This window comes from Saccopteryx bilineata, chromosome 4, assembly GCF_036850765.1.
Source record: "Saccopteryx bilineata isolate mSacBil1 chromosome 4, mSacBil1_pri_phased_curated, whole genome shotgun sequence".
NCBI classification, from domain to species: domain Eukaryota; kingdom Metazoa; phylum Chordata; class Mammalia; order Chiroptera; family Emballonuridae; genus Saccopteryx; species Saccopteryx bilineata.
The window spans coordinates 50,563,098-50,585,971 of NC_089493.1; the positions used below are offsets into that span (position 1 = coordinate 50,563,098).

Here is a 22,874-nt window from a genome sequence, read left to right on the forward strand (position 1 = left end):
GAACTCAGGAGAGCACAGAAGCTTCGTGGAAGAGGAGTACAAAACTGTCAAACGCTTCTGAGAAATCAAATGAGAGAAGGACTTAGATTTAGCAACAGGAGCCTTGACAGTTTTAACGGAGAGGTTTCAGCAGAAGCCCAACCACAGTGGGTTGAGGAATGAGTTAAGAGGTGAGGAAGTGTTGATAGTTAGTGTAGACAACCTTTTCAAGGTTGGTGCAGGAGTCTTTAATGTGCTTTACCAGGGTTTAATCCAAATATAGCATCTTTCTGTAATCAAACAGTTACAACAATTTGGAAAGCAGCCTGCAACATGTAGCAGAAGCCTTAACATGCTATAAATACTGATATAAATTATATAAGTATAATATAATTAAGGGGGAATATGTCCTAAGACACACATTGTAGTGGATCATATCTGAGATATTAACTGAGGCCCTACACTCCAGCTTTCTTGTTCCTTACCTTTCATTCCACCACTGAGATATCAGTGATCATCTTAATGCACTTGCCTCAGGGGAAGACAGCTAGACTCTTGAGCAGAGGTATTAAAAAAGGAGCTGGCCTGACCAGGCGGTGGCAGAGTGGATAGAGCTTCAGACTGGGATGCGGAACACCCAGGTTCGAGACCCCGAGGTTGCCAGTTTGAGCACGGGATCATCTGGCTTGAGCAAAAAGCTCGCCAGCTCGGACCCAAGGTCACTGGCTCAAGCAAGGGGTTATTCAGTCTGCTGAAGGCCCACGGTCAAGGCACATATGAGAAAGCAATCAATGAACAACTAAGGTGTCGCAATGCGCAACGACAAACTAATGATTGATGCTTCTCATCTCTCCGTTCCTGTCTGTCTGTCCCTGTCTATCCCTCACTCTGACTCTCTCTCTCTCTCTGTAAAAAAAAAAAAAAAAAGGAGCTGGATTTTTCTTTTTTTTTTCCCTCCCTCCCTCCTGCCTTCTTTCTTTCTCTCTCTCTCTTTCTCTCTCTCTCTCTCTCTCTTTTAAAAATTCATAGTGGGGTTAAGAGTTAAATTACTTTTGTAAGAGCACTGCTTAGGTGAAAAGTTTTTTGTTGTTGTTGTTTGTGTTTTAGTGGACATGCTTGGCTTTGATTGTCAAAAGTCAAGGAATCTGGAGGACCAGAGAGCATAAACCACAGGTTAGACACAGATTTGGGATGATGTAAGGTCTGTTTCCCTGATACAGGTTAAGTTTCTGGGAGTAGAAAGAGGGGCCGCAGTTTGCATACAGAACCCCTGACAGGTTTGGGGGTGTTGCAGAAACTTCTGTGTCTCCCTTTCCTAGGCAGAATTCAGGGGAAACTTCAAGTTTCTCAGATACACTGCACATCCAGTAAGGGACGGAGCAATTGTGCAGCTATGGGTGACTTGGTTAAGTGGATAGATCAGATCAACAGCTCAGAGCAGGGGAGCTTCTAATGTTCCTCAGCCTCAAGGGGAGCTCAGAAATGCTGAGAGAGCACCTCTGAACTCAGACTAGCCTATGGCTTACAACAGAAGGAACAGAGTGTGTGGACCTGGCACATAGTAAGTACTCAGTAAATAGTCTGTGTGGGCTGGACCTATGTAGTAACTTGATTCTAATGAACAGAATACAATAAAATGATAAAATATCACATCAGAGATTAGAACACAAAGCACTGCGGCTTCCGTATTGGGCACCCTCTCCCTCTCTTGCTCATTCATTGTGAGGGAAGCCAGCTGCCCTGTCAAGGGGTCCGCCTGCTGAGAAACCAATGTCTCCCATCAAAAGGCAGCGGGGATCTGAAGCTTGACAACAGCTGTGTGCGTGAACCTGGAATAGAATCCTCCCGGGCAGGCAAGGAGATGACCACTGTCCAGGTGACATCTTGATAGCAGCCTTCTGAGAGACCATGAGCCAGAGATATCCAGGTAAGCCAGGCTCAGATTCCTGACCAAAAGCTGTAAGATCACAAATGCTTGTTGTTTTAAGCCATTTAGTTTGAGAGTAATGTGCTACACAGCAACAAATAATGAATAAATGGTCAGAGCCCATGCCTATTGTACAGATGAGCCAGCTGGCTTACCTGTTTCTGATGATGCTGCCATTCATTGGCACTACCACCACCATGACATTGCAGGACCCCTGAGACCTGAAGACACCTGCTTCTTTTGTTGCCCCCTCCACAACCAGAGTCCAGGATCACTTGTTCTGTGACTTCCAGAGTGTCTGCTGCTATGGTCATATCTGGAACCACACAGGAACTCAGGGGCCCGCTCTTGTCCACAGCTACTGCTGTCCAGAAGTAAGCCAGAAATAAGAGAGGGAAAAAACCCTCATACATGCCTTTTTCCATCCTCTATCTTTCATTGTCAGAACCTAAGTGGAAGCTACCTGACCAGAGGTTCTGAGAAAGTGTCTGATAGACTTTTGGCCCTCTATGATAACCAAGAAGAGTATAGAAAGGTAGAAATGTAGCTGAGCACAAACAGATGAATAAATGACACTCTTTTTCTTTCTCTCTCTTCCACTTAATAATGGAGTAGTGCTAAGCAGTTCATCAGCCTGGTGGACCACTGTGATATCCGGTGTGATGATCACGGTCTCTGCTTACCAAAGAGTGGCACAGAGCCTTAGAGATACACCAACACTAGGGTATGATGGTGTTCGACAGGTGCTTCCAGTGGAAGCAAATTGCTTCTGCTATGTTTTAACTGTTAAATAGATGGGGGAGCATGTGCCCAGGCAATGGCTTCATGCCAGGCTTCGGTTGATGTGTTCCTGGGAGAGACCACACCTGGACAAGCACTGGCAGTTGGATGCATTACTTGATTGCGTTTATAATCCCGTCATTGTTCAGGATCCATCCGTTCTTACTCCCCAACCAAGCCGGCGGGTTAAACAAATCTTTCAAATCTTTGTTATTGACACTTACTATAGTCATTGGGTAAAGGATTGCTATAACTTCTGATTTTCTCTTTTGATTTGGGGAAGGATAAAGCTCTGTGGATTCCTGTTTAGTCTTTTCTATGATAATCACATTTGTTCTAAAGGCCAGGAAACCAATGTGAAGATATTGCCTGAGCATATCTCTTTTGACTGTACACTCAAGACTTGGGAAAATAACCATAGGAATGGGTTAGAGTCCCACTAAACTTACTGTAAGGTAGACTCAGGTTAGAGTTTCTTTGATCACCACACCGCTACATAGAGTCCCACTCTAGCCAGTGAACTGCAGCAGTTCACTGGATCTCTAGGAGTTAGTGTCATTCATAGCCAAGGTTCAGTAATCTCAGAGCACTGGAATTTTCTTCTTGTCCATGCAGGCTAGGTGTTAAGAGTCGCAGTACATACTTGTGGTGTTATTATTAACTACTCCTCAAGATTTTCAGTTTTCCTTTAATTTAGAAGACTCAGGATTTGTCACTGGGCTCAAGTCTGGAATTGACTGAGGGGCTGCAAGTGAGAGGTTCAAATAAAATGTCTGTTTGTTATGCCCAAAGTTGCGGTTGTTTTTGCTTGTCTGCTTGTTTCTATAAATCAGATAAGACCTCAGTGGCTCTCATGTTCTAGATCATCAAAATGGAAGTGATGAAATAGCCAAAGTATAGTCTTACTGTGGAATTCTATCTCAGAAGAATGAGTTTTAACTCTATGTAGTCTATGACCTATGTACTAACATAGAAAAATCACCAAAATATGGTATTGAGTTAAAAAAAAAAACCCACATATCCATTTATGTAAAATCACAACACAGTTTTATATTTACATGACATTCTGGGAGGAAACACAGCAAGCAGATAGCAGGTTTGCTGCTAGGAAGAGAAATGAGATTGGGGAGAATGAGAAATTTTGAAGGGAGAATTCCCATTTATACTGTAAATATTTTCCTTCTCCCTTAAACCTTCCCAAACAAGATTATTTTGTATATTATACATTGTACATTTATTTAAAAATAAAATCAATAACTTTTTACAAAGCCTAGAAATTTGGAAAAGGGGAGCAGTAATAGAAATAATATGTGCCTTAGATCTCATATTTTCTACTACTGAGATATTTTCCAAGTGGCTAATTAACCACCCAAAACAGAAACATGTTTAACTTCCCTTAACTTCTGAACTCTGTAGATTGTGATACCTAATCACACAGCATCGTTCAATATAACTTTTTTCTCAGAGATGTATTTTGTCTACTTTGTAGCGGTTCTTATGCTTCTCTGTTCCACACAGTACCTTGTCAGGGCTCAGAAAAGTCTTGCTAAATAATTAACATCTCATAATCTTCTAACCCAAAGGAAAAGAGTTCTAACGCCCTCCTGATCTCCCAGGCCTACCGAAATCCTGTTGTGTTTCAAGGCCCTAATCCCACATCTGCTAGGAATCCACCCTTCCCTAATCCCTCTACTTAGAATATATTGTATCTTCCCTACCCCATATTTCCATAATGCTGTGTTATAGCCACTATTTCACTGAATGACCAAATTTTATGTTTTTACAAGTCAAGCTTTTGTAGACCAAGGTGTTTAAGATCCAGAAACCAGATCTAAGTTATCTCCGCATACTGCTTTCCCCAACCTAGCCAAAGTCTTGCATTCACCATGCTCAATAAATGCATGTTTGAGTTCAATTGAAATGAAAGGGTTGGGGATTTTACATAGCTTACAGAATTCTAAAAACACCTAAGAATAATAAGATAGCTACAGAGGCAACTTCCAGCACAATTTTAAGTCTTAAGAATGAAGTCCTCAACTCCAAGTGTCTGTGACTCTGTTATTTAAGCCCAGGTCACTTCATCTCTTCTTTCCTCTCTACACCTCTGCACAGAGTTCTGGACAGCCAGTTGCTAACTGTGGAATCGCTATGTCAAATGGATTGTACCAATATCCATACCCATCAGTAGTATAGTGACTTACGAATATTGGGTGTCATCATCTTTGAGGATAAGTCATATTAAATATGGGGACTTGTTGTTTTAGTCTGTCTCACTTTTCTTCAGTGAGGCAAAGAATTCTGCCTACTCTCTGTCCTAGCCTCAAACTTTCCCTGTATTTCTTTCACTGTAAATCTAAAACTCACATTTACCTGCTTCATATTCTTTCTCCCCGTGGGTTTGAATTAATAAGCTACAAGACATATTTGTCTCTCGGAGGGACTAAGCATGTTTGGGAATTCCTGCCTTTATCATCAGAGGTCACTTGCCACTGTTTGCACTTCTACTATTTTCTTGGGACCAATGCACAGAGTAGTTTTGACCATAGCAGTTTTCAGATTTCAGATCTTAAATGTCACTTCCTAACAGCACTTGTGATGTGCCTGGGAAAATATTTTAAATTCTCTGTTTATTAACTGCATAAACAAATAAATGAATCCACCCATCTTGATCTATTTATCTACTCCATCATTCTAAAAATCACCATAACACGTAAGAATGCCTGAGTACCTGTGGCTCTGTTAAAGAAAGGCTTCAGGCCCTGGCTGGTTGGCTCAGTGGTAGAGCGTCGGCCTGGCATGCAGAAGTCCTGGGTTCGATTCCAGCCAGAGCACACAGGAGAAGCACCCATCTGCTTCTCCACCCTTCCCCCTCTCCTTCCTCTCTGTCTCTCTCTTCCCCTCCTGCAGCCAAGGCTCCATTAGAGCAGATGGCCTGGGTGCTGAGGATGGCTCTATGGCCTCTGCCTCAGGCGCTAGAGTGGCTCTGGTCGCAACAGAGCGACGCCCTGGATGGGCAGAGCATTGCCCCCTGGTGGGTGTGCCGGGTGGATCCCGGTTGGGCGTATGCGGGAATCTGTCAGACTGCCTCCCCGTTTCCAACTTCTGAAAAATACAAAAAAAAAAAAGAAAGAAAGAAAGGCTTCAGCCACGTAGGGGCAGCAGATCTTCGCCAATGACCAAACTAGTACCTGGCAATTACTTGAGAGCATCTCTCCTCAGTTTAGGAACTAGATTCTGATTTTGTTGGGCTGGAGAGTGTTTTGCTATTGAGTGTTTTGTGTTACTCTCATACCTTGCATTGTAAATGCACCAAATAGCATATAATAGTATTTTAAATGATCCGATAATAACAGCCTGTGTTCTCCAAGTGAGATTTTCTTCATTGCAGGCTCTCTAGGGGAATGCTGCACACCTAGTCTTTCTCTGACTGTTAAAGCTACTCTCTATGCAGCTCACTGCAGAAAGACCTGGGCTGAAATCAGTTTGTAAAGTGAGACATAGGAGCACACAGAAGAGGCAGGCTGACCCTTGGAATTGCCCTCTTTCAACATGTTTGGCCCACTTAATGTAAACAAAATGAATTTTTTGATTCACTATACAGGACTCTGAATTAACTCCATGGGGTGTTTTTTTCCCCCCATGGGATAATTTTTGTTGTTGTTATAATAAATGAATGGAAAATAAGTGCTGGAATGGGAATGGGAATAGCTGGAAAGTGGTTTCAAGCATATGAATCTTGGAGTGTTTTTAGGTCTGTCCAGGAAAACTCGCCCCCTTTCCTTTTGGCTCTACCAAGATCAGTGTGCAGCCTTGAGCAAATCTGGGAATGTAGCTGGTGACTTACAGAGATGTCAGAACAATGATTTATTGCTCTGTGGATCCATCCACCTAGGAAGGTCCTGAAATTCTGAAGGATCCCTCAATATAAATTTAATTTGAATTCACTTAACCTTTGAAAAAAATTGAACATGTCCCCACTATGAAGGAAGAGTCATAAGGACAGGGACCAGATCTTTTTGTGTTTGTGACCCAGGGACTTTCCATAGTGTCTGAAAGAATGTGGGTTCTGTAAGTTTTGTCAAATAACGTGTGAAACTTTCTGTTGATGCCACCAAATCAAACAGAAGGTGACCTCAGGTAAGAAGGACCCTAATTTCTTAGGATCTCATTTTCTTTATCCCTCAAATAATAAACTTTATATTTGAATACTGGCTTTAGTCTAAACAAAAGACTTTATGTTTGTTTTTATACTGGAAGGGTAAGCGAAACAAATATTAGCGTTCACTTTCCATAGATAAGAAAACTGAGGCTGAGGCTGAGGCTGAGGCAGGCCATGCAGCCACATGCTGATGCAATGAGACATGAGACCAAGACCCAGGTCTTTTGACTCTAAGTACAAATGCTTTTCACGGAACCTCTCTGGATTACAAGAGGTAATTGGACTAGTCAGTCTCTTGAAGCCCCTTTTCTGGCTCTGGCAGTGGTTATCAGTTTTTATAGCACATAAGAATTAGTACAGAGCTTTAAAAACAAATAACCATAAATCAAAACTGTGTAGTGTTGGCAGAGGGATAGATACATAGCTCAATGAAACAGAGTAGAAAATCTAGAAATAGACCCAGACCAATGTGCTCAGCTGATTTTTTTTTTTTACAAAATGCAAAAGCAATTCAATGCAGAAATTGTAACCTTTTAAAGAATTAGTTTTGAAGCAATTGGTTAAAAAAAAGGAAACTCAACCTAAACCTCACACCTTACACAAAAATTAACTCAAAATGGATCACAGACATCAGTCTATAAAACTTTAAGAAAAAAAGTAGGAGAAAATTTCAGGGCCTAGCACTAAGCAAAAAATTTTTAGACTTGACACCAAAAGCATGATCTATACAAGAAATAATTTGATTAATTGGGCTCCCATTAAAATTAATAACATTTGCTCTAAGAAAGATTTTGTTAAGAGAATGAAGAGACAGCTGTAGTCTTAGAGGAAGTATCTGCAAACAACAAATCTGACAAAGGACTAGTATCTACAATATATAAAGTGTTCTCAGAACTCAACAGTGAAAGACAAAAATCAATTAGAAAAGAGGCAGAAGACACAAACAGACACTTCACCCAGGAGGTAAGACAGGTAACAAATAATGCACATGTAAAGCTGTTCAACATCATTAGCTATTAGGGAATTGCAAAATAAAATGACCACGAGATACCACTACACATATATCTGAATGACTAACAAAAAGTGACACCAAATGCTGTGGAGGATGCAGAGAAATGGAATCACTTATACACTGATGGTGGGGTGTAAAATGGTGTAGTCATTCTGGAAAACCATTTGTCATTTTCTTATAAAACTAAACATGAAACAACTGTATGACTGGAGAATTGCAATCTTGTGCACTTATCCAAGAGAACTGAAGCCATGTTTATATAAAATCTGGACACAAATGTTATTAACTATTTTATTTATAATAACAATAAAATTGGAAACAATTCAACTATTATTCAATGAGTAAATGGTTAAGCAAGCAGTGATACATCTGTACCATGGAATACTACTCAGCAACCAAACGGAATAAATTATGGATACATCCAACAACTTGGATGAATCTCCAGGGAATTATGCTGTGAAAAAAGCCAATCCTGGTCCCAGCAGGTTGGCTCAGCGGTAGAGCATTGGACTGGCGTCTGGATGTCATGGGTTTGATTCCCAGTCAGGGCACACTGGAGAAGTAACCATCTGCTTCTCTACCCCTCTCCCTTCTCTGTCTCTCTCTATTTCCCTCCATCAAGCCATCTGAATTAAAAAAAAAAAAGTTTCTTCTTCTATTTTTTTGAAGATTTTGAAAAGAATTGGCATTCTTCTTTAGTGTTTCATAGAATTCATCCATGAAACCACTTTGTCCTGGACTTCTCTTTATTAAAAATACTTCTTATTGCTGATCAAATTTTTTATTTGTTAATGGTCTGTTGAGATTTTCTATCTACTATTGAATCAGTTTTGGTAATATGTATGTTTCTAAGAGTTTGTCCATTTCACCTAGGTTATTTTATTTGTTGACATAAAGTTGTTCATAGCATTCTCTTACGATCTTTTCTATTATGAAAGGTCAGTATGTCCAGTTCCATTTCTGATTTTATTTTGTTTTTTTACTTTCACCATTAATTTGTATTAGTTTCAGGTGTACAGCATAGTGGTTAGACAGTCATATACTATACAAAGTGATCCCCTGATATTTCCAGTACCCACCTGGCATCATACATAGTTACTATTATGTTATTGACTCTATGCTGTACTTTACATCTCTGTGACAGTATTGTCACTCCTAGTTTGTACTTCCTAATCTCTTCACCTCCTTCTCCCAATTCCCTTCCCCTTTGGCTTTATTTATGTCTTCTCACTTTTTCCTTAGGAATTCTACCTAAAAGTTCGTTCATTTTGTTAATCTTTTTAAAGAACCAACTATTGATTTCATTGATAATCTCTAGAAATAGAATAGATAATTCTGTTCCTTCTTTTGCTTATCGCTGCTTTAATATTTATTACTTCATTCTTCTTGCTTTGGATTTAATTTTCTATATTTTTCTAGTTTCTTAAGTTGTAAGTTTAGGTTGTTGATTTGAGATTTTTCTTTTTCTTTAATGTAGGCATAGATTATTCCTTAGTACCACTTTCACTGCAACTCATAAGTTTTGGTATATTGTATTTTCATTTTCATTTGTCTCTAAATATTTAATAGCTTCCCTTGTGATTTGACCCATTGACTGTTTAAGAGTATGTTGTTTAATTTCCACACATTAAAAAAAATTTTTTTTAGTTTTCCTTTTGTTATTGATTTCTGGTTTGTTTGTTTTTTCCATTGTATTTAGAGAGTATACTTTGAATGCTTTCGATTTTTTTTTTCTTTGAGAAAGAGAGGCAGCAAGAGAGAGAGAGAGAGAGAGAGAGAGAGACAGGAACATGGAGCTGCTCCTGTATGTGCCCTGACTGGGGAATCAAACTGGCAACCTCTGTGCTTCCGGACGATGCTCCAACCAATTGAATATCCATCCAAGGCTTAATTTTTATTGATTTTTTTTTTTTAGAGAGACAGAGAGGAAAGGAAAGAGGGGGAAGGGGGAAGGAAAGCACCCATTTGTTGTTCCACTCAGTCATGCTTTCTTTGGTTGCTTCCCAGGTGTGCCACGACCGGGATCGAACCCATAACCTTGTTTTTTTTGGTTGATGCTCTTAAGCAACTGAGCTAACCAGCCAGGACCAATACTTTCAATCTTTTTTAATTTACTGAGATTTTTCTGTGACCTTATATCTATGGTCTATCCTGGAGAATGTTTCACGTGCCCCTGTGTGGAACATGTACTCTCCTGTTGTTGGCAGAATGTCCTATGTATGTATTTAGGTCTAGTTGTTTTATAGCACTTTTGTATTACTATTATTATTAGTCTATTTCCTATTGATCTTCTGTTTAGATGTTCTACTCATTGGCCTTGGCCAGTTGGCTCAGTGGTAGAGTGTCAGCACGGCATGTGGATGTCCCAGGTTTGATTCCCATCAGGGCATACAGGAGAAGTGCCCATCTGCTTCTCCATCCTTTCTGTCTCTAGCTTCTCTCTCTCTCTTCCCCTCCTGCAGCCATGGCTCAATTGAAGTGAGTTGGCCCCAGAAGCTGAGGATGGCGCCATGGCCTCTACCTCAGGTGCTAAGAAGAACTCTGTTGAGCAGAGAGAATCACCCCCTAGTGAGCTTACCTGGTGGATCCCAGTCAGGGTATATGAAGGAGTCTGTCTCTGCCTCCCCTCCTCTCACTGAATCATAATAATTTAAAAATGTTCTACTCATTATTTATAGTGAGGTATTGAAGTCTTCAATTATTATTGTAAAACTGTATTTCTCTCTTTTATTCTGTTACTGTTTGCTTCATGTATTTTGAGGTACTGTCATTTGGTGTGTGTGTGTTTATAATTATTATAAATTCTTTGTTTTATTTTTTTATTATTATTATTTTTTTTCCAAAGTTAGAAGCGGGGAGGCAGTCAGATAGATTCCTGCATGTGCCCGACCAGGATCCACCCAGCATGCTCACTAGGGGGCGATGCTCTGCCCATCTGGGGTGTTGCTTATTGTCCTTTGATTTCTACCTGTCAACATTAAAAGTGTCCAAACGTGTAGAGAATTTTAATGATTTTATCTGAGCCAAACTGATGCCATTGTTGAGGAACAAGATCTCAGATACTGTGGAAAATAACAGTTTTGCAGCTTCTTTTATGCATTTGAAATTAAGGTGGGAACTAAGGAAGATTACATGGAGGTGGAAGAAAGCTAGGTGGAGATGGGATTACAGCAACAATTTTTTTTAATAATTTTATTTTTAATGGGGCGACATCAATAAATCAGGATATATATATTCAAAGATAACAACTCCAGGTTATCTTGTCATTCACTTATGTTGCATACCCATCACCCAAAGTCAGATTGTCCTCTGTCACCTTCTATCTAGTTTTCTTTGTGCCCCTCCCCCTCCCCCTTTCCCTCTCTCTCTCCCCCCTCCCCCCATAACCACCACATTCTTATCAATGTCTCTTAGTTTCACTTTTATGTGCCACCTACGTATGGAATAATGCAGTTCCTGTTTTTTTCTGATTTACTTATTTCACTTTGTATAATGTTATCAAGATCCCACCATTTTGCTGTAAATGATCCGATGTCATCATTTTTTATGGCTGAGTAGTATTCCATAGCGTATATGTGCCACATCTTCTTTATCCAGTCATCTATTGACGGGTTTTTTGGTTGTTTCCATGTCCTGGCCACTGTGAACAATGCTGCAATGAACATGGGGCTGCATGTGTCTTTACGTATCAATGTTTCTGAGTTTTGGGGGTATATACCCAGTAGAGGGATTGCTGGGTCATAAGGTAATTCTATTTTCAGTTTTTTGAGGAACCACCATACTTTCTTCCATAATGGTTGTACTACTTTACATTCCCACCAACAGTGAATGAGGGTTCCTTTTTCTCCACAGCCTCTCCAACATTTGCTATTACCTGTCTTGTTAATAATAGCTAATCTAACAGGTGTGAGGTGGTATCTCATTGCAGTTTTGATTTGCATTTCTCTAATAACTAAAGAAGATGAGCATCTTTTCATATATCTGTTGGCCATTTGTATTTCTTCCTGGGAGAAGTGTCTGTTCATGTCCTCTTCCCATTTTTTTTATTGGATTGTTTGTTTGTTTGTTGTTGAGTTTTATGATTTTTTTTTTGTATATTTTGGATGTTAGGCCCTTATCTGAGCTGTTGTTTGAAAATATCATTTCCCATTTAGTTGGCTGTCTGTTTATTTTGTTACCAGTTTCTCTTGCTGAGCAAAAACTTCTTAGTCTGATGTAGTCCCATTCATTAATTTTTGCCTTCACTTCTCTTGCCTTTGGAGTCAAATTCATAAAATGCTCTTTAAAACCCAGGTCCATGAGTTTAGTACCTATGTCTTCTTCTATGTACTTAATTGTTTCAGGTCTTATGTTTAGATCTTTGATCCATTTTGAGTTAATTTTAGTACAGGGGGACAGACTGTAGTCCAGTTTCATTCTTTTGCATGTAGCTTTCCAGTTTTCCCAGCACCATTTATTGAAGAGGCTTTCTTTTCTCCATTGTGTGTTGTTGGCCCCTTTATCAAAAATTATTTGACTATATATATGTAGTTTTATTTCTGGGCTTTCTATTCTGTTCCATTGGTCTGAGTGTCTATTTTTCTGCCAATACCATGCTGTTTTGATTGTTGTGGCCCTATAATATAGTTTGAAGTCAGGTATTGTAATGCCCCCAGCTTCATTCTTTTTCTTTAGGATTACTTTGGCTATTCAGGGTTTTTTATAGTTCCATATAAATCTGATGATTTTTTGCTCCATTTCTTTTAAAAATGTCATTGGAATTTTGATGGGAATTGCATTAAATTTGTATATTGCTTTGGGTAATATAGCCATCTTGATTATATTTATTCTTCCTAACCAAGAACAAGGTATATTCTTCCATCTCATTATATCTTTTTCGATTACCCTTAACAATGGTTTATAGTTTTCATTATATAAGTCCTTTACATTCTTTGTTATGTTCATTCCTAAGTATTTTATTTTTTTGTTGCAATCGTGAAGGGGATTATTCTTTTGAGTTCATTCTCAAATGTTTCATTGTTGGCATATAGAAAGATTATTGACTTCTGTATGTTAATTTTGTATCCTGCGACCTTACTGTATTGGCTTATTGTTTCTAGTAGTCTTTTTGTGGATTCTTTGGGGTTTTTGATGTATAGGATCATATCATCTGCAAAAAGTGATACCTTTACTTCTTTTCTGATATGAATGCCTTTTATTTCTTTGTCTTGTCTGATTGCTCTGGCTAGAACCTCTAGTACCACATTAAATAAGAGTGGAGAGAGTGGACAACCCTGTCTTGTTCCTGATTTAAGTGGGAATGCCTTCAGTTTTGTGCCATTTAATATGATGTTAGCTGATGGTTTATCATATATGGCCTTTATCATGTTGAGATATTTTCTTTCTATACCCATTTTGTTGAGAGTCTTAAACATAAAATTGTGTTATATTTTATCGAAAGCCTTTTCTGCATCTATTGATAAGATCATGTGGTTTTTGTTCTTTGTTTTGTTGATATGGTGTATTACATTAACCATTTTACGTATGTTGAACCATCCTTGAGATTCTAGGATGAATCCCACTTGATCATGATGTATTATCTTTTTAATATGTTGTTGTATTCAATTGCTAGTATTTTGTTTAGTATTTTAGCATCTGTATTCATTAGAGATATTGGTCTGTAGTTTTCTTTTTTGTTCCATCCTTGCCTGGTTTTGGTATGAGGGTTATGTTGGCCTCATAAAATGTGTTTGGAAGTATTGCTTCTTCTTCAATTTTTTGGAAGAGTTTCAGTAGAATAGGAACCAAGTCTTCTTTGAATGTTTGATAAAATTTGCTGGTATAGCCGTCAGGGCCTGGACTTTTATTTTTGGGGAGGTTTTTAATGGTTTTTTCTATTTCTTCTCTACTGATAGGCCTGTTGAGGCTTTCTGCTTCTTCTTGACTCAGTCTAGGAAGGTTGTATTGTTCTAGGAATTTATCCATTTCTTCTAGGTTGTTGAATTTAGTGGCATAAAGTTTTTCATAGTATTCTACAATAATTCTTTGTATATCTACGGTGTCCGTGGTGATTTCTCCTCTTCCATTTTGGATTTTGTTTATATGAGTTCTTTCTCTTTTTTCCTTGGTAAGTCTTGCCAAGGGTTTGTCAATTTTGTTGATCTTTTCAAAGAACCAGCTCCTTGTTTTATTAATTTTTTCTATAGTTTTTCTGTTCTCTATTTCATTTATTTCTGCTCTGATTTTTATTATCTCCTTTCTTCGGCTGGTTTTGGGTTGTCTTTGTTCTTCTTTTTCTAGTTCCTTAAGGTGTGAAGTTAAGTGGTTCACTTGGGCTCTCTCTTGTTTGTTCATATATGCCTGAAGTGATATGAACTTCCCTCTTATCACTGCTTTTGCTGCATCCCATAGATTCTGATATGTCGTATTGTCATTTTCATTAGTCTGTATATATCCTTTGATCTCTGCACTTATTTCTTCTTTGACCCATTCATTTTTTAAAAGTATGTTGTTTAGTTTCCACATTTTTGTGGGATTTTTTCCCTCTTTTTTGCAGTTGAATTCTAGTTTCAAGGCTTTATGATCAGAAAATATGCTTGGTACAACTTCGATTTTTCTAAATTTGCTGATGTTGTTTTTGTGGCTCAACATATGGTCAATTCTTGAGAATGATCCATGTACACTGGAGAAAAATGTATACTCAGTCACTTTGGGATGAAATGTCCTGTAGATGTCTATCATATCCAGGTGCTCTAGTGTTTTGTTTAAGGCCACTATATCTTTGTTGATTCTCTGTTTGGATGACCGATCTAGAGCCATCAGCGGTGTATTGAGGTCTCCAAGTATGATTGTATTTTTGTCAGTTTTTGTTTTAAGGTCAATAAGTAGCTGTCTTACATATTTTGGTGCTCCTTGGTTTGGTGCATATATATTAAGAATTGTGCCTGACCTGTGGTGGCGCAGTGGATAAAGCGTCGACCTGGAAATGCTGAGGTTGCCAGTTCGAAACCCTGGGCTTGCCTGGTCAAGACACATATGGGAGTTGAAGCTTCCAGCTCCTCCCCCCCTTCTCTCTCTCTGTCTCTCCTCTCTCTCTCCCTCTGTCTCTCCCTCTCCTCTCTAAAATGAATAATAATAAAAAAGAATTGTTATGTCTTCTTGATTCAGTGTCCCCTTAGCCATTATGAAATGCCATTTTTGTCTCTGAGTACTTTTGCTGTCTTGTAGTCAGCATTATCAGATATGAGTATTGCTACGCCTGCTTTTTTTTGGATGTTATTTGCTTGGAGTATTGTTTTCCAGCCTTTCACTTTGAATTTGTTTTTATCCTTGTTACTTAGATGAGTTTCCTGTAGGCAGCATACAGTTGGATTTTCTTTTTTAATCTACTCTGCTACTCTGTGCCTTTTTATTGGTGAGTTTAATCCGTTTACATTTAGTGTAATTATTGACACTTGTGAGTTCCCTATTGCCATTTTATAGATTGCTTTCTGTTAGTTTTGTGTCTCGTTTGATCCTTCTCTTTCATTTTTCTATCTTTTGTTTTTATTTAGTTGTATTCCATACATCTTTCTTCTGTTGCTATCTTTTTTATCTCATCTGCTTCTGTGGTGGTTTTTTCAATGGTGGTTACCTTTAAGTAATGAAAAGGGTTCCTACCCTGTTCATTGTAGTGCACTATTTTGTGAGTACTTTTGCACTCCATCATCCTTTGCTACTGTTAATCTCCATCCTCTCCCCCCCTTTTTTTTTGTTGTTGTCACAGTTTAAATTTGGTTTTATTGTGTTCTTCTTGGAGCTTTTACTTGTGGCTTTGTTTTTTTTGTTGTTGTTGTTCTTGTTCTTTGTATCTGATTGGAGAACCCCCTTTAGTAATTCCTGGAGTGGGGGTTTTCTGATGATAAATTCCCTCATCTTTTCTGTATCTGTGAATGTTTTTATTTCTCCTTCATATTTGAAGGATAGCTTTGATGGGTATAGTATTCGTGGCTGAAAGTTCCTCTCTTTCAGGACTTTAAATATTGGGGTCCACTCTCTTCTAGCTTGTAGAGTTTCTGCTGAGAAATCTGTTGATAATCTAATGGGCCTTCCTTTATATGTTGTATTCTTCTTTTCCCTGGCTGCCTTGAGAATTTTTTCTTTGCCGTTGGTTTGTGCCAATTTCATTATGATATGCCTTGGAGTAGGTTTGTTGGGGTTAAGAAAACTCGGAGTTCTGTTTGCTTCTTGAACTTGAGGCTTTAGTTCTTTCCACAGGATTGGGAAGTTCTCATCTATTATTTGTTGAGTATGTTCTCCATTCCATTTTCTCTCTCTTCTCCCTCTGATATACCTATTATTCTTATGTTATTCTTTTTGATGGAGTCAGATAATTCTTGTAGGGCTATCTCAATTTTTTTATTTTTGAGTCTCTTTCTTCTTCTCTCTGTTGTGCCTCAAGTTGCTTGTCTTCTATTTCACTAATCCTCTCCTCTATCTGGCCTGTTCTATTAGCTAAGTTTGTTACCTCGTTTTTCAGCTCGTGAATTGAGTTTTTCATCTCTGTTTGATTTGTTTTTATAGTTTCAATTTCCTTGGAAATATATTCTTTGTGTTTGTTGGGTTGTTTTCTAAGCTCCCTAAATTGCCTTTCTGTGTTTTCTTGTATATCTCAGAGGATTTTTAGGATTTATATCTTAAATTCTCTGTCATTTAGCTCCAAGGTTTCCAATATATTAAATTTTTTCTCCATAGATTTTTCCTCATCTAGCTGTGTTACCTCTCTTTCTTTTGTATCCATGATATTTGATTTTCTCTTCCTTAATGGCATCTGAGGGTGGTTTTGTTGATAGTATTAATGAGATTTAATAAAGAATAAAAAGTTAAAAAAATAAAAAATCGAAAAGAGTTGTTTTTTTTTAATTTTTTTTAATCTTTTTTTTTCTTTATTCATTTTTAGAGAGGAGAGAGCAAGGGAGAGAGAGAGAGACAGAGAGAGAGAAGTGGGGAGGAGCTGGAAGCATCAACTCCCATATGTGCCTTGACCAGGCAAGCCCAGGGTTTCAAACCGGCGACCTCAGCATTTCCAGGTCGACGTGTTATCCACTGCACCACCACAGGTCAGGCGAAAAGAGTTGTTTTTTTAAAAAAACTAATAATGAAATAAAGAAAAATAAAATTAAATTAAAATTTTTTAAAAAAGGAAATTATCCCCCCCTCCTTTTTTCCTCTCCTCTCCTCTCCCCTCTTTCTTGAGAAAATCTTGTGGTAAACTGTGAATTATATTGTACTAAATAGAACAAACAATGCCTGTAATGGAGGGCCTGAATTGAGGAGAAGTAATAAAGGGGCAAAAAAAAAAAAAGATTAAAAAAGGGCATATGGACCCATAAAATGCAAATAAGAAAAAAAATTGGGTCAAGAATAAAATGATTACAGCAACAATTTTTAACCAGTGTGCTGCAAGAATCAAAACATGCAATATCTGACTACTTAAAGACACCTCTTTTCACTTACATTGCTAAATAAAAAAATGACAACAGCTAGCCTAATAGCTGTCCAATGTGAATGAATCAAAATTAGAACTATTTTCTTGTGTTAGATTGCTAAAAAATATATTTTTGGTGTGCTACAGAATGTTAATAATTAGTTTATGTGTACCATGAGATGAAAACGTTAAAAATCACTGGATTATAGAATGGTTACCAAGATTATGTGCTCTCTTAAGGGTGGTTTTGGCTTATTTTAAAGGTATGTTAACCTAGATGCACAGAAACAGGGTTTGCTTAAGGCAAAGATAAACCTTTTACTGAAAAGTTATATGCCTGCAGCATGACTACTCACCATAACTGGATCAGATCACTCTGTAAGATTATTTTCTATCGAACCTCTGAAAACCTAAAGAACAACTTTAACATTTCTTGTATGATAGTTTTAAAACCAATAAATTTCTTTAGCTTTTGTCTATATAGCAATGTCCTATGTTCTCCTTCATTTTTGAAAGATAATTTTGCCATTTACACAATTCTCGGCTGCCAGAGTTTTTCTTTCAGAACACTAAAAAACACCCCACTCCCTTTTGGCCTCCATGTGTGTGATGAGAAATCAGCCCTTAATCTTATCAAGATTCTTTGTTTAGGCCAGGGGTCGGGAAACTTTTTGGTTGAGACAGCCATGAACGCCACATATTTTAAAATGTAATTCCATGAGAGCCATACAACGACCTGTGTACATTACACATTATCCAATAAAAATTTGGTGTTGTCCTGGAGGACATCTGTGATTGGCTCCAGCCACCCACAACCATGAACATGAGCGGTAGGAAATGAATGGATTGTAATACATGAGAATGTTTTATATTTTTAACGTTATTATTATTTTTTATTAAAGACTTGTCTGCGAGCCAGATGCAGCCATCAAAAGAGCCACATCTGGCTCACGAGCCATAGGTTCTCGACCCCTGTTCTAGGCTGTTAACATCTTGATTATATGTCTTAGTGTGGATTTCTTTGTGTTTATACTTCTTGGAATGTGTTGAGCTTCTTGAATGTGTAGATTCATGTGTTATGTCAAATTTGGGGAGTTATTTTTTGTGCACCTTTCTATCCTATCCTTCTAGGATCTTCATTATACATATGTTAGGGTTTTTTTCTTCATTCTTTTTTTTTTCTGTTTCTGAATCTGAATATTTTCAATGGATATATCTCAAAGTTTGCTATTTTTTTCTTGCTCAAATCCAATATTGAAACCTTCTAGTGAGTTTTTCATTTAAATTATGGTACTTTTCAGCTTCATAATACTATTAGGCTCTTTATTTTATCATTCCTATCTCTATATTAATATTCTCAATTTATTTATATCTGTTCTTCAAATTTTCTTTAGCTATTGTTCATAGTTTCCTTCAGCTCTTTGAGAATGTTAAAGACAATTGAGCTAAGGTATTTTTCTAGTCAGTTCAATGGCTTCTCTAGGGTCAGTTTCTGCTCATATCTTCTGTAAATGGCCCATACTTTCTTGTTGCTTTTTATATATTATATTTTAAAAACCCAATGTTTTTAATATCATAATGTGACAAGTCTGGAAATCAGATTTTCCCTCTTTTAGTGATTGTTTTTGTTGCTATAGGCTTCAGCTGTTTGACTAATTAATTTTGTAAACTATTTCTATAGTAAGTTCTATATTCTTCATTATATGTGGTCTATGAAGTCTCTATTCCTTTAGCCTGAGTTCAGTTAGTGTTTTGATAGATTTTCTGGAATGCCAGCAGCTGAATGAGGTGGAGAAGGATTGAGAACGAAAGAGAGATACCTCTCCTATCTTTGCACATTGGCACACTCCCAGGGCACTCCTCCAGTGACCCTTTAACTTCTGATTGCTCTGGCTAGAACTTCCAGTATGATGTTAAATAGCAGTTATGAAACAGGGTATTTTCAGATCTTAAGGGGAAAGTTTTCAGTCTCTCACCATTGACCATGATATAGTCATGGGTTTTTCATGAATGCTCTTCTTGGGTTTTCTGTTGTTGTTTTGGGGGTTTTGTTTTGTTTTTTCTTGTCAATTCCTTACAGACCACTGGATCATTGAATGTCAGATATAGAAAGGACCTAAAGTTTGTAACCCAAATCTCCCATTGTACATACAGAGAAGCTGAAGCTCAGAGATGTCAAATGTCTTATCCAAGTTCACTAGAGTTGTTCAAGGCAGAGCTTGGATTAACAACAATAATAATAACTGTGACTTAGTACCTGCCAACTGAATGTCAGTTGCTATTCTAAGAACACCATTACATTTATTCTTCATGTTAACCCCGTGAAGTAGGTACCATCATTTTCATCTTATAAATGAGGAAGCTGAAGCTTGGAGAGTTTAAGAAACTTGTTCAAGGACATACAGCTATTAAGCTGATGATCTGGTGATCCTGGGTGATCTTGCTATGTCAGAAAGTAAGGAAACTTTCAAATGCTTTTAAAAAACTTGTCAAATGTAATAAACCTGTGTGAAGGGGTTATGCTGGCCAAATGTTAACAACATGAGCATCAAAAAAATACATAATTTGGTTGCAATATTTAGAATTTATAATGATATTATATTATAAATCCATAATTCTATTAAAATAATAATAAAACAACACACTGAATTGTTACCAGAGGTGGTGGCTGTCACATTAACTGTGAAAATTAGTAATTACTTTCTTACTTTGAAATTAGATTCTAAAGGAAATAATGAAACATTTATACACCTTTTCTTTAGGAACTATTATCAGGATAACCAAATAAAACATGTTGATGAGGGAAAGTCTTATTTATAGGGGAGCGCTAGATAATAAATGTAGAGGAATAATACAATTAGAAAATCAATTTACAATCTCTTAATGAAATAGTTGATTCAGGCATATATCAACAAAAGATGCTAACACCATTAAGTGAAAGACTGATGGAGAACTGGTGTTTTACATGATTGCAAAATTTCACTTCAAAGGTTACTTGCTAAACATGAGAAGGAAATATAATTTTATAATTACAAGATCAGGCTATCATCATCTGAATGGCAAGGATCAATATTAGCATTGAAAATATTGGTAGAACTAGATTCCTGTATCTTCCAATATGATGAACTATGAAGTATTCAGAACCACCTATCAAATATTTTTTGTCAAAAAATATTTAGGCCCTGGCCGGTTGGCTCAGTGGTAGAGCGTTGGCCTGGCATGCAGAAGTACCGGGTTCGATTCCCGGCCAGGGCACACAAGAGAAGCGCCCATCTGCTTTTCCACCCCTCCCCCTCTCCTTCCTCTCTGTCTCTCTCTTCCCCTCCCACAGCTGAGGCTCCATTGGAGCAAAGATGGCCTGGGCGCTGGGGATGGCTCCTTGGCCTCTGCCCCAGGCGCTAGAGTGGCTCTGGTCGCAACAGAGCGATGCCCCTGAGGGGCAGAGCATCACCCCCTGGTGGGCAGAGCGTTGCCCCCTGGTGGGCGTGCCGGGTGGATCCCGGTCGGGCGCATGCGGGAGTCTGTCTGACTGTCTCTCCCCATTTCAAGCTTCAGAAAAATACAAAAAAAATATTTAACTTCTAGTTAAAAGGAAGTAGAAGAGATGGAGAAACAATTCCACTAGAGTAAGCAACTAGACAAATTCAGAAGGTAGTACTTTGACAGCTGAATGGTAAAATAGTTAAAGATTGAAAAGACATACAATAAAACACAAATGAATAACCCAGCTGTAAAGATATTTTGGGGCAGTTGGAATAATCTTGAATATCTTCTGGGTATTATATTATATAGAGTCATTACTAGTAGTATTGTTAGAGATGATAATGATGTTGTCATATAAGGAAATGTCCTTAATTTTTAGTGATGCATGCTGAAATACCTAGGGTGAAATATCATGATGTCTGTATTAACTTTACACAATCTTTACAATGAGATTAGTGCGGCAAATATGGAAAATGTTAACAATTGTTATGTATAGTTGGTTGGTGTGTGGACATGAACTATTCGACTTGTTCTATTTTTCTTTATGTTGAAAATTTTTATTATCAAAATTGAGAGGAAACATTCTAGGTGAAGAAGGTGTTACTGCTTGCCTTTAAGACACACTAGCATAAAGAATAAACTTTAAAAAGAGGAAGAAGAAGAAGGAGGAGGAGGAATAGGAGGATAAGAAGGAGAAGGAAGGAAGAAAGGGGAGGAGGAGGAGGAGGATGAAGAGAAGGAGGAGAAGGATGAGGAAGGGAAAAGAAATGATTAGCAGGGAAGGAGGCTAGACAAAGAGCTCTGCACCTATGGTGATAAGTCACCAAAAATGCTTTGCTCTGGGTTATACTAAAAATTCTTAGCAGAAGATCAGGAGAAAAATTGGCATGAGATGATGGAGGATGTGCTGTGGAGGGAGGAGGACACCAAACATCTGCAGTGATTGGGATGATGAAGTGGGAGTAGTGGCTAGAAAAGTGTAGGCTCCCCATGGCAACTTTACTCACCCCATCAAACCAAGAAGCATATCTATGTCTTTCCTGAAGGATATGGTGAAGCAGAACATCTCCCTGCAGGAACACTTATAAGCCCCAGAGAAATTGATGAACTTAGTCACTCTCTTCCTGAGTTTCCAGCATTTTTCAGGGAAGTTGCTGAATCACAAAGTTTCCCTTTATAAGAGACAGACCATGTTCATGGATTAGAGAACTCAATATTATGATAATGTCAGTCCTTCCCAAGAGAGCCCAGAAACAGACCCACACATACACTGTCTCCTGGCATTTAAAAAATAAAACATTTGATTGTTGTAGCAGCAGTTTTTTGTTTGTTTTTTGTTTTTGTTTGTTTATATATTTCTGAAGTAAGAAGCAGGGAGGCTGAGAGACAGACTGGGATCTATTCACCTGCCATGCCCACCAAGGGGCAATGCTTTGCCTATCTGGGGAGTTGCTCCATTGCAACCAGAGTCATTCTAGCAGCTGAGGTGGAGGCCATGGAGCCATCATTAGTGCCCGGGCCAACTTCGCTCCAAAGGAGCCTTGGCTGGGGGAGGGAAGAGAGAGGTAGAAGGAAGAAGAGGGTGGAGGGTGGAGAAGAAGATAGATGCTTCTTCTGTGTGCCCTGGCCAGGAATCGAACCCAGGACTTTCACATGCCCAGTCGACACTCTACCACTGAGCCAAACAGCCAGTGCCTGTTGGAGCAGCAGTTTAAACAGAGGTGCTCACAGCAGGTGGATCTCATAACCTTTGGGAGCTGTGGCTGTGCCCCTCAGAGTGAACTGGGAGGTTCTATACTCCTGGTGGCAAGATACTGGGGCCCCCAGGCAGGCACCTGATGGGAGCTTCAGGCAACACCCAGAGACCCTAATGCATGTTCACCCTGCTCTCTCCTACTCCCTGCAGACAGAGACATGGGAGCCTGGCACCATGCCGGCACCCACTCTATCCAGAGCATAAAGGTGGAAGAGATTGCCACCAGCAAGCGCCAGAGACTTGCAGTCAAGCAGTTCCATGACTCCAAGACCAAGTCCCACTGCCCCACTGGGTCCTTCGTCACCAGCACAAGCCATGCTTCCCCATCAAGAG

At 38.5% G+C, this 22,874-nt stretch overlaps 1 non-coding gene across 1 annotated transcript; it reads left to right on the forward strand.

The window, feature by feature from the left end:
• Positions 1 to 22,454: 22,454 nt before the first annotated feature.
• Positions 22,455 to 22,585, forward strand: LOC136337092 (small nucleolar RNA SNORA68). Its single transcript, XR_010731802.1, has one exon. It is a non-coding gene; the product is annotated as a small nucleolar RNA SNORA68 (small nucleolar RNA).
• The last annotated feature ends 289 nt before the right edge of the window (positions 22,586 to 22,874 follow it).